At 38.2% G+C, this 13585-nt stretch overlaps 1 protein-coding gene across 2 annotated transcripts in view; it reads right to left on the bottom strand.

Moving 5' to 3' along the window:
• The window catches only part of LOC107626022, a 56545-nt gene that overhangs the window by 41558 nt on the left and 1402 nt on the right, over positions 1–13585 (bottom strand). The window lies entirely within an intron of this gene.

Genomic DNA, 13585 nt, shown 5'->3' with positions numbered 1-13585 from the left:
TATATAAAAATATAACTAGTAGTTTAAAATAATTTTAAAAAGTTTATAAAAATGTAGTGGGTTAGATATCTGTAATAAATGTTTTGAATACTCGACTTGGACTATTGATTAGACTTAATTCTAACTATCCATTGAGAATATAAATGACTATAAATAAGGATGAAAGTTAGTGTTTGAGTGTATAAGGTATTTGTAACAAGCACTTATGATAGTAAAGTGTTCTTTTTACCAACTTTTATTTTTATTGTGTTTTCTTGTGTTCTTAACTTTTTTGTTAAATATTGAGGGTTAGCTCAAGAGATTAACATTGAGTGAGTCCAAGTGTCGGCACGTTAGCGTTAGAGTGTGTCTAAAATCGAGACAATTTGGCATCAAAGCAAAGTTCAAGAGGAAGTATAAGTAGTTCATGGATATGGAATTTTGTGTGATCATAGACCATGTTAAGACTTAAAAAAAATATTATTCCTTCTCAATGAAAAAGTAAGAAGGTTCATTCTTTAAGTAAGCCTAGAGATAAGTACTCTATCTTTTTAGAAAAGAGAATTTTTTTTTTGTTTAAGAATATTCTATCATTTATGGATGTGCACTTTCAAATGATAGAACATGACAGGAGGCTCTCGAAGCTCATGTGTTGGGAGAATCAGATGTTTTTAAAGAAAACATGCTCCAAATAGAAGAAAACCTTGAGAACCTTTTGAAGCTATTTGAGGGAACTCAAGTTTGGTTTGAACAGGAAAAATTCTAACCAAACATTTACTTTATGGTAGTGGAGGAAGTAAGTGGATGTAGAGAAGGGTACCTACAACATAACCACATGAAAAAATTTAAAAGAGAGTTAAAGAGATAATTCTTTCCTGATAATGTGGTCTATAAAGCAAGGAATAAATTGAGGAGGTTAAAGTATAAGAGTACGATTAGTGACTACTTAAAGGAGTTCACTACTCTCATGCTTCAAATTCCTAACTTAGCATAAGAGAATGCATTGTTTTTCTTTATTGATGGGTTCTAACTTTGGGAAGAAAGCATTACAAAGAAGAAATATTAAGGATGTCGATGAGGCCATTATGGAGGCCGAATCACTCACCAAGTATCATCGAGGAGACTCTAAATTCAAGTCTTCCTCCAAGTCTAATTCTACTAAAGATGGGGGAGACAAAGTAAAGAGTTTCTCAACTAAGAAAGAAGGAAAGTATTCTTCAAAAAAAGAGTACAAAAAAAAGAAGAAAATTTTCGTGTCCGAAGAAGGATGTTTCGTATGTAAAGGACCACATCAAATGAAAGATTGTCTCAAGTTAGGAACTTTAGAATCTATCACTTTAAGAATGAGAGGTTCAATCACAGATGACCAAATATATTAGATTTGTCCAACTCATGAATGTTGTGTAGCGCAAGGAGGTATGCCCTATAGAAATAAAAGCTTTGTCAAGGCTTTTATAAATGAGAAACCTGTCATATCTATGATTAACACTGGTGTTACACATAACTTCATTACGTCTGATGAAGCAAAGATGTTTGGGTTGAAAAATACCGAAAAAAGGTTGGTTTAAACCTGTGAATACCACGGATAAACCTGTTAAAGGAGTAGCAAAAATGGTTGAAATGACTATATTTTTGAAAGGATCTTATAGATTTTTCAATAGTATCCATGAATGATTTTAAGATAGTCATCGTATGCATCATAAAAAAAAGGGGTCTATATGCATGGTCCTTACAATCTCTAAAAATAGGGAGCCACCGATACTTTTTGCTATGCAACTCAAAAAGATGTTCAAGAAGGGAGAGATGGCATACTTGGATTTATTACAAGCAGAATCAACGTTCGAAGGAGAAGATGTTTTTCCCAAAATCAAGAAAATCATTGAAGAAAATAAGGATGTGATTTCTCTGAGTTTTCAAAACAACTACTACATAGGAGAAAAATGGATCATAAGATTGAATTGGAGTCAGAAGTAAAACCTCCTTCCTCTGTACCATACAAGATGGCGCCCTAAAACGTGAGGAGTTGAAGAATAACTCAAGGATCTACTAGATGCTAGGTCGTTCATCCGTCCATCGAAGGTACTTTATGGCACACCAGTCTTGTTTCAAAGGAAGCATAATGGTTCGTGAAAACTATGCATCAAATATCGAGCATTTATAACAAGGTAACCGTCAAGAACAAATGCCTTATTCCTTTGATAGTTGATTTGTTTGATCAACTTGGTGGAGCCAACTAGTTCTCAAAGTTGGATTTGAGGCCAGGATATCACCAAGTGAGAATTGATAATATTGATAAAGTCTAAGACCATGTATGTCACAAGGTATGGATCGTATGAGTAGTTAGAGATCCTTTTGTCTTAGCTAATGCTCCTTCAACCTTCTATATCTTGATGAACGAGATCTTACGATCTTACCTTAATCAGTTTGTAGTGGTCTATGTGGATGATATTATTATCTATAGCAATATCTTGAAGGAACATGTACAACACTTATGAATTATGTTCAACATCTTACAAGAGAATAACATATATACGAAAAAAAATGTTACATTTTAAGGGATGAGATCTACTTCTTGGGATACATCGTGTAATATCCTGGTTTCCGTGTTAGAGTCGCATATGTGAGTTTTATATTTTATTCACATAACGTCTATGATATGTTTTTCTTTCTGCAATCTTTAAATAAAATGAATAATAATGTAATATTAATATTATTTTATTATTTAATTTTATTTGACGAAGGACGGTCACTTCATATTGGACCCGGAAGATTGAAAAAGCTCAGGTTTACTAATGTCATTTACATTAGTAATTTACCCAATCTTTATTCTAAGTAAATATCACCACTTGAGATGATTATTTGAGTTTTTACCATGTCTAATTACTTTAATTACCTTCTAAGATATTTAAAAATTTAACCTCACTGACTCAGCAGCTCAAAAATGCGATAAGCGTGCTTAATGCGCCTCACGTCGTGACACATGCCTTCCCTATTTCATTAAGTGACATTAGTCACTAATTACACCGTATAAAGGGCACAAATCTTCTCTCACTCCCTCAAGAACAGCCGTGACATGCATGGAGGATTTTGTTGATTTTTCAACTTTCTGAGTTCAATTTCTTGAGATCCGTGACCTCACAAAAATTCTGATCCGATAGAAGTGATTATATCTTTCTCTTCTATGCAACGACGTGTGTTTTATTCGGTAAAATCATAGAGTGGAGCTTCCCCTTCCAGGAAACAGTTTGGCCGAACCAAAAGAGGGAAGAAACCACCAAATTTTTGACGTTTTTGCTCTGTTTGACTTATCAAAAATCTCCTCCGGTATCTTGTGTGTGTTCTGCGCTTCAAAGAGGTAGGTTTGACTCTTTAATCGGTTAAAATTATAAAATAATTGATATATGTGGTTGGATTATTATTTGTTGACGTCTGTTGCTCAAATCTATAATTGGTAACTGTTGAAATTTTAGCTGAATTGCTGTTGGATTTGTTGTTGTGTTTTGGCCATGTTGAGAAATAAAGAATTGAGATGTTGTTGTTGAATAATTGACTGAAATCTGAGTTATATGATAGTATGTAACTTAGTTCTGATGGTCGGATTTTAATTTGGAATTAATGATAACTAAATGAGTATTTTAAACGGAGTTTTTGAGTAAAAAGAAGCAGAGTCTTAATTTTTGAGAAAGATTTAATGAACTTATTTATTTATTTATAAATATATGAATTTTTATTGAAATTAATTGAGTTTGGTTTTTAAAGAAAAAAATAATAGGTTGCAATAAAGAGTTTAAATCGGAAGACGGTTTTAGGAGAAATAAGATTTTAATTGAACGAAAAAGATTTTATTTTGAAAATGAAAAAATCGGGCCCTATTTACTTATTTTTAATGAAGTTTTGGGTGTTCGAAAGTTTATAAAATAGTTTGAATAATTTATAAAGTAACCAGTGAAGACTGTGTTGATTTTATAATAGTTTATAAAATAAGATTTTAATTGTGGTGTTATGGATAAAGAATTATTATATCTTTAGAGGTATTTGATTATGTGATGTGATGTTTGAGGTTTGGAAAGGCAACACCAATGACTCTTCTTGTCATCAATTTATCCGACAATAGAACGGTACGGGCGCTATAACCCAAGAGTGTGACCCGTCACTTTAATCGTGGGAGTGGTATGGGCGCTATAGCCGAAGAGCGTGCGGACGCCATAACCCAAGAGTGTACCAGACACTATACCCCAAAACGATGGCAACGAGAGACAACATTCGTGATAAACTCCATTTTTAGAGTTTATCTTGTGTTGAATTTAGAGGATTTTGTCAATTTTTCTCCCATTTATTCACTAAGATAGCATGATTTTTGTTATTCTTCTTTAATTGTGCTTAAGAGTGAAAGCATGATTTTTAGGTCTTAAAATAGCTAAATTTAATTCACCTTGATTCCATTAGATGTATTGATATGTTTGTTAAGTGATTTCAGGATTAGGAGGTAAAGATTGGATTGAGGGAATGAAGAAAAAGCATGTAGAAATGGAGAACTCATGAAGAAATGAAGGAATCTTAAAGCTGTCAAACTGACCTCTTCGCACTTAATCGATCATAACTTGAGCTACAAAAGTCCAAATAACGTGGTTTCAGTTGCGTTGAAAAGCTAACATCCGAGGCTTTGAAATGGTATAATATTTGCCATAGTTGCATTGCGTATAAGGATGCGTATATGCACTTTATGCGTACGCATCGGTGCTGCACGTGACTCACTATACTACAACTCGTGGCCAGCGATTTTAGGAGCATTTTGGGTCCAATCCAACTCATTTCTGATGCTATTTAACCCAAGGATTGAAGGAGAAATACATGTAGAAGTTACCAATTAGTTTAGTTTAGTTTTCACATGCTTTTAATTTAGTTTTCTAGAGAGAGAAGCTCTCTCTTCTCTCTAGAATTCGGATTAGGTTTAGATCTAGATCTACCTCTTCTTCTTCTCTCTTAATTTTTCTCTTTCATCCTTAATTGTTCTCTTGTAGTTGTAACATTCTACTTCTCTTGTAATTCCTTTATATTGTTAGTTGTAGTTGATGAACCTTCTTTTGTAGATCTACATTTCTTCTTCAATGCAATTGATAAGTTCTTTGTTGTTTTATAATTGTTTCGCTTCTCTATTATTGATCTCTTGCTTTTGTAATTAGATCTCTCTTTAATTCTTGTAATTCAAGTTGTTTAATTTTAATGCCTTCCAAGTGTTTGATGAAATGCTTGAAAGGATGTTAGAGTAGAATTTTATGTTCTTGGCTTGGGATGGTAATTTAGGAACTCTTGGGCCACTAATGTCCAAGTAATTGATTATTGGTAACCATTGACTCTAGTTCTCACTAATTGACTTAGTGGATAGCTAGGACTTATGGACTTGGATTGATATAGCTCATTTGACTTTCCTTTACTAGTCACTGGTTAGAGGATGATTTAATGGTTGTGGTTAGTGATAAGGATAGAGATCCTTGACCTCCAAACCTTGCCAAGACCGTTTTCTCATTTAGATTTCATTGCCATCTACTTTTCTTGTTTCTCATCTCTAACCCCAACATATACAACCCATAACCAATAACAAGAACACTACCCTGTAATTCCTTTGAGAGATGACCCGAGATTTAAATACTTCGGTTTATAGATTTTAGGGGTTTGTACTTGTGACAAACAAAATTTTTGTATGAAAGGATTATTGTTGGTTTATAAGCTATACTTGCAACAAGATTTCATTAGTGAAATTCTAGACCACGCAAAAATTCGATCATCATTTCGCAAAGATGTAATGCCGGGCACGAGTCAAAAACTGACAAATGAGCTCATTACCTGCACTAGGTCTAGACATGCATCATACTTGTTTGCGTATATCTCTTGTGTGTATTTTGAATTCGTTCTTATGGTTGTATATTATGTATTGTTTGCTCTTGATTGTTGTTTGCCCTATGTTCCTTTGTTGTGGTCTGATTAATCTGGGACACGTGGTCGATTTATAAAAAACAACTTAATTTGTTTTATCCCGACCCTACTAACAACTCCCCAGTTCTTACCCCATATCTTCCTTTCCCCTTCAGATGGAGACGAGTGTCATTTTCTATGAGTTCGAGCAGCCTTATGTGTACGAGGATCCTGCCCTTCATAACTTCTATGTGGTCGCCGCGAAGCCTTGAGTTCATATATACGTAGTTAGAGATCATCCCTTCCATCACTCGTTAACTTCATCCCTCTTTGATTCTGTTGCACCGTATTCCTTTTCGCTATCGTGGTTACATCCCGATTCTGTCTACCATCCTTTTGATTTCATGCATGGAGGTCCTGTTCTAGCACAGCAGGATGGTCAGGCGGTGTCTGAGCCTGGCCCTGTCATCGATGATCCCATCCCTGAGTTTTCTCCAATAGATTCGGATATGTCAATAGAGTATCTGTTTACTCAATCCTCTAACCCTTTCGCCATAGAGTCAATTGGGACTTCAGTCACTGCGGTTGGTCAGCCATCAGCTGTTGAGCAGATTTCTCCTAATGGTACAACTTCAGTAGGAGGTGGCAGTGATGGTAGCCCCCAGTGTACACCCGAGGTCATCATTATTTCTGACGACGAGGACACCGAGGAGATAGAGATTGAGGATCTGACTTCTGAGGACGATGAGGATCCTGAGATGGATATAGAGATCGTGGACTTGACCTCTGACAACGATTAGGCAGCGACATCAACACTTTCTTTTGGGCAGCTTTCTAGTTTAGCGTTTCTTTTGTCTTAGACTCTAACTTTTGTTTTTCGAGAGATCAGATTATAAGACTAGGCTAGTCTAGGTGTCAGATTCGGGGGCTTCTTAGCTGGAAAACTCGTGAAAATCTATAGTATTTTAAGAATATCTAGAGTGTTATCATAAACAAAATAAAACAAGGACTTATGTGCAATAGGTAGAAGAGAATATCAAGATAAATTTTAGAAATCAAATATGTTTAATTTAACTTTAAAAGTTAATTTGATTATAATATCTACTAATATTCTTTTTTTAATAAATACTTGAAGAATTTAGTGAGTCATATCGAAAAATAAATAGAAAAGTGTTATGTCTACTGAAAGAAATGTTGAAGATTGATCTGTGTATTAATTTTTTTTAGAAGCTAAAATATCCATTTTTAAAATTCTTGAAGACTGATTTGGATAATTACTCATAAGACGCGGCTCCGAGGTCGAAGTCGGCACACAAAAAGGATGCCAAAGTCCTAGCGGTCTCGTCGTCTAGCCCCACGCCAAGTTCTAAGAGGACCCCACCCATATCATTTAGTCCGGACGACCAATGGTTTGATGAGATCACGGAAAACCCTCCAATGGTCATCACGGGTAGGGTAGGGACCGGCTTGGTCAAAAGGATCCTCGTGGACACTGGCGCTGACTCGAATATCATGTTCCGCAACGTGTTCGATGCCCTAGGCCTCTGAGATGCCGATCTAAAAACCCACCAGCACGGTATAGTAGGCTTGGGCAACCACTTCATCAAGCCTGATGGAATAATCTCCCTGCCTATATCCATAGGGTCAAGACAGAGGAAAAGGTCGGTAATCGCGGAGTTCGTGGTCCTCCGAGACTCCACAGCCTACAACATCATCCTTGGGAGAAATACCATCAACGATCTTGGGGCAGTGATCAGCACAAAGATGTTGGTAATAAAGTTCATCACTGATAACGGATCTGTGGGATCCATAAGAGGGGACTTGGAAACGGCAGTCGCTTGCGACCACGCCAGTCTCTCCTTAAGAAAGAAATCCAAAGAGGCGTCGGGAGTCTTCCTCGCCGACCTGGACGTCAGAGTCGAGGACAAGCCTAGACCCGAGCCAGAAGGAGACTTAGAGAAGTTCAGGGTTGGCGACTCCGAGAAAAAGTTTACTTTCGTCAACAGAAACCTTCCACACCAATTGAAAGAACCTTTAATGGAAATGATCAGGGCTAACGGCGATCTCTTTGCCTGGACGCCAGCCGACATGCCTGGGATAGACCACCAGATCATGTCTCATCGCTTGGCAGTCAGGGCGGAGGTCAAACCAATAGCCCAAAGGAGAAGGAAAATGTCACAAGAAAGAGTAGAGGAGGTGGCCAGGTAGACAGCTAGCCTCCTTGAAGCGGGGTTCATACGAGAGCTCGATTACTCGACCTGGCTGTCGAACGTAGTCCTAGTTAGAAAGCACAATGGTAAAATGGAGGATGTGTGTGAATTACTCCGACCTTAACAAGGCATGTCCCAAGGACTCCTACCCCCTATCCAACATAGATGCGCTTGTCGATGCGGTGCCAGGATACCGGTATCTGAGCTTCATGGATGCTTACTCTGTTTACAATCAGATACCGATGCACTGGCCTGACGAGGAAAAAACGGCGTTCATAATGCCAGGTGGGACATACTACTACAAGGTAATGCCATTCAGGCTGAAGAACGCGGGAGCCACCTACCAAAGGTTGATGAACAAGATATTCAGCAACCTTATAGGCAAAACGGTGGAGGTATACGTAGATGATATCTTGGTAAAAACTAACCGGCCTAATGACCTCACAAGCGACCTTGAAAGCGTGTTCGCCTCGCTTCGACAGCACGGCATGAGGCTCAACCCACTCAAATGTGCCTTTGCCATGGAAGCAGGAAAATTCTTGGGGTTTATGATAACCCAGAGGGGAGTAGAGGCCAACCCAAAAAAATGTCAAGCAATACTCCAGATGAAGAGCCCGGGGTGTGTCAAGGACATTCAGAGGTTGGCGGGAAGGCTCACAGCGATTTCCCGCTTCCTCGGGGCGTCGGCTGCTAAGGCGTTACCATTCTTCAATTTGATGAAGAAAGGGGTAGCTTTCGAGTGGACCCCGGCATGTGAAGAGGCTTTTGAACACTTCAAGAAAATACTGGCATCACCACCAGTCCTCGGGAAGCTCAAGAACGGTGAACCGTTATACTTGTACTTGGCCATAACGGATGAAGCGATGGCAGGCACAACAACCAATCTACTTTGTGAACAGAGCACTGCAAGGAGCGGAACTTAGATATATTAAATTGGAGAGGCTAGCACTTGCGCTTCTACACTCTTCCCGTAGATTACGACAGTACTTTCAAAGTCATAAAGTGGTCATTAGGACGGATCAGGCAATTCGCCAGGTCCTCCAAAAGCCCGACTTAGCGGGAAGAATGATGACCTGGGCAGTCGAACTATCCCAGTACGACTTACAATACGAACCCAGGCACGCGATCAAAGCGCAATCCATGGCCGACTTCTTGGTGGAGATGACAGGAGACCCAACCGAGGCACCGAGCACACGGTGGAAACTCCACATAGACGGAGCCTCCAACCAAACATTCGGCGAAGCCGGGATAATCTTAGAAAGCCCCACTGGGGTCGTTTACGAGCAGTCGATCAAGTTTGAGTTCTCGGTGTCAAACAACCAAGCGGAATACGAAGCCCTCCTTGGCGGATTGGTCCTGGCTAAGGAAGTTGGAGCCACAAGACTCGAAGTGTGTAGCGATTCACAGGTCGTGACTTTGCAAATAAATGGGGCATATCAGGCCAGAGACTCGTTGCTACAAAAATACCTGGAAAAAGTTTAGGAACTAACCGAGCAATTTGAGGAAGTCTCAGTGCAGCACGTCCTGAGAGAGAGGAACATGCGAGCAAACCTCTTGTCAAAGCTGGAAAGTACCAAGCCAGGAGCGGGAAACCGATCTCTCAACCAAGGCCTAGCAAGAGAGCCGACAGTTACTCTCCATATAACAAGGGTGGGACCCTCTTGGATGGACCCGATTACCGACTTCCTGGAAAGTGGCCAAATCCCTGACAATGAGAAGATGGCCAGAGCGTTAAGAAGGAAAGCGGCCAAGTATGCGATCATACAAGGTCAGTTGTTTAAAAAGGGACTTAGCCAACCCTTGCTGAAATGCCTGCACCCCGACCAAACAGATTATGTGCTCAGAGAGGTCCATGAGGGGTGCTGCGGTTACCACATCAGGGGGCAAAGCCCTAGCAAGAAAGCTCATTAGAGCTGGTTATTACTGGCCATCGATGATGAGAGACTCCCAAGAATTTGTAAGAAAATGTGTCAAGTGCCAAGAGCACGCCAATTTCTACAAGGCCCCGGCAACCGAGCTCAATATATTGACGTCTTCCCAACCGTTCTCTCATTGGGGATTCGACCTCCTGGGACCCTTCCCGGTAGGTCCAGGGCAAGTCAAATACCTCATAGTTGCTGTCAACTACTATACCAAGTGGATAGAGGTCGAGCCACTGGCCAGCATATCCTCATCCAATTGTTGGAAGTTTATGTGGAAACAAGTGATAACTCGATTCAGCATCCCTGAGGTCATCATCTCCGATAACGGGACGCAGTTCACCGATAAAAAGTTCGTTGAGTTCCTTGCTGGTTTGGGCATCAAGCAAAAATTCTCATATGTGGAACACCCGCAAACGAATGGCCAAGTCGAGGCCGCAAACAAGGTCATCTTGCTAGGCCTCAAAAAGCGGCTTGATAAGAAAAAGGGACCATGGGCTGACGAACTCGTCTCCGTCCTCTGGTTCTACCATACAACCGTGAAATCATCTACAAGGGAAACCCCATTCCGTCTGACATACGGGGTGGATGCTATGATACCTGTAGAAGTCGGCGAGCCGAGTCCACGGCTGCTTCTGGGAGGAGTAGAGGAAGCTGTAGAGAAAGACCTAGTAGACGAGGCTAGAGAAAGAGCTCAATCCCCTCTTCTCAAAATACATTTCGAACTGCTTCCCTTATAATTCGAATTGGTGAGATTCGAACTACTCTGTGCATAATTCGAATTAGTTGAATTCGAACTACCTTGAATTCCATGCATGAATAGTTCGAACTGGTCACATTCGAATTACACTTCCCTATTAATTCGAATTGACCTGGTTTGAATTACTTGTGGTTTCCTAGTTCGATTTAGATTGATTCGAATTACATAGAAACATGCTTTTGGGTGATTCCTGTTACATTTTTTGCTTTAGTAGAATTCTGTAATTTTTCCTTCCATTTGGTTTAATATTGTGATTTGCCCTAATTGATGACTATAGATCACAAAATGTGTTGACTCTATAGTACTACTATTTTTTTTTATTCTTACTATAAAATTCAACACTATAACATACTAAACCAATTTCAAACTATTTTGTGGAACTAACCGTTTTCAAGTGTATAGGAATCTCATTCCTCGACTTAGTGCATATTTTATTTTCTGTTATATCTATTATACCAAAAAAAAAATGTATTTTGTATTCTTTAATTACGGTATTATTTATTGGTTCCTTATCAATAATTTTTATTACATCATATAAATTTATGCCTTTTTGTCTATGGTTAATCTAAACTAATTTCAATAAAATTATAGACAAAGTCGTTATAAGAAGTACCTGTTCAAGTGGAATTAGAACTTGCTGATCTTCTACAGAAGTCTTCGCCTCTTGACAATCGAATACCATCCATTTATACACTTGTATATATAGTTCTTTTAGGTTTGGAAATTGAAGCCTGTGTAGTCCCGGATAAAAGTATTTGAGCAGTGGCACTTCTGATAAGTACAGAAAACTTAGAGAATCAAACACAATCTTTATGGGGGTGTCTTCTAATTCTGAGACTGTTTTATCCTTTGCAAATATTTTTACCAACTGATCACAATTGTTTATTGAAAGTGTTTTCAGCATGACAAAATCTTTAGGCATGGATGATGGAAACACATACTCAAGACTATCACATCTATCAACTCTCAAATCTTGAAGAACTTGGAAGTGAATCATTCCTTTGGGATCCGTGTCCCACACATGTGTCAAATTTGGTAGATTCTCTAAAGACACTTTTTTCAAACGGGACATGCCCATAGCTGTTGTCACCTTATTGCTACTGTCGTCATTCATATTAAAGATGACTTGCACTGCATCGCAATCGGCAACTTCCAGATTTTCCAAATTCTTAAAGCAATGAAGCAAATGAAATGGAATTACATACGCAAGATAATCACATCTCTTCACAACCAAAGATTTTACATTGCGAAACATATTCACTTGCACCAATGTTTTATCTTGACGCCATACTTGTAACTCTGACGATTTGAAAGCTGCAAATGAACCTATAAATAGATGTGTCTTATGAGAATCAAGTTTCTGTAAATTACAATATGTATTTTTGGTTTTATATACAATTAAAAAGTGATATGATTTAATAAATAAAATTAACAAAAACTAGAGAATATGAAAAAAGATTTTTAATTTAATATAGTGCATGTCTAAATATGACTAATATAGAAAATAACATAAAGTAGCAGTTTAGTTCAATATTTAGCAATGTAGCAAATACAAGTGGAAGGATATTAAGAAGGAGGCGCACAATTAAAAAGAGGACATCAGAAGGCTTGGAAAAGGAGCATATATCATAAATGAGCTGACAGAGTACCTTATCTATCATTTGAATGGTGGCATTCAAGTCACCTTCCCAATACCCTTTCTCTTCCTCGCCAAATCTTTCTCTGACAAGTACACTTTTTAGCTTGGGTGCTCTTATGTGCTTTGCGGTGAACGTTTTCATGTTGGGGCAATCTGATAGAATCAGTTTTTCTAACAAGGACACCCAAAACTCACAATATAAGTTGCTACAGAAACTTTTGAGGTTGCTTAGTCCTTCAAGTTGTATAGTTATCAACTTGGCAAAGACAATTTTAATCTCCTCGTCATTTCCCTCCTCATCCTTGGTAACTATTTCATTTAATTTACCACATTTGGCTATCTTCATGGTGGTGAGTTGAACCAAACTCTTTGCTGTTGAGCATGTCATTAGAGTTTTCAATTTATGACAGCTCTTCACTTCCAAGTATGTCAAGTGATTGAAGGACACGGAGGAATGTGCCAACCTCCTCAATTTGTCGCAGGAATATAATTTCAGGCGCTGCAGTGATCTCTGAAGAGCAGGATCTCTTTCAAATCCAATATCCTCCATCTCTCGTGCCCACAGTTAATTCCTTAAGAAGTAATACGGTTCCCAACCTTTGCTGCGAAGAGGTGTTTTCACTTGGCACGAACTCTCTAATGTTAGAATCAAAACTCAATTCAAAGGTTTGTAGATTAGGAATAGTGTGGAGGAAGCAGTATAAAGTCTCATGATCACTCTGCCATTGGCTCAAGTAAAGCTCTTTCAAAGAGTTAAAGCGATACTTGCCTCTGTTGTTCATTAACCATTTGACTCCTTTTGAGGTGATTTTCAGAAGTTCCAACTTGGACATTACCTGTACATCAATTTATATTGAAAATAAATTTAGCAAATATCTTCTTATGTTTATATTTTAAATAAAGGTAAGTAATTTTTTTTGTCTTTTAACATTTGCGCTTTTTTTTCAAAAATATCCTTAACGTCTTAGTTACATTCAATTTTGTCCCTAATATTTTCAATTTGAATCAAAATTATCGCTGAATGTTAATTTTATGTAAGACGTTAGGACAAAATTGAAAACGTTTAAAGATAATTTTGACACAAATCGAAAACGTTAAGGACAAAATTGAATAAAATTAAACGATAGAGTATTTTTGAAAAAAATTCAAATATTAGGGACAAAAA

Source organism: Arachis ipaensis, chromosome B02 (assembly GCF_000816755.2).
Source record: "Arachis ipaensis cultivar K30076 chromosome B02, Araip1.1, whole genome shotgun sequence".
Classification (NCBI taxonomy): Eukaryota; Viridiplantae; Streptophyta; class Magnoliopsida; order Fabales; family Fabaceae; genus Arachis; species Arachis ipaensis.
This window is presented reverse-complemented; position numbering and strand designations above follow the sequence as displayed.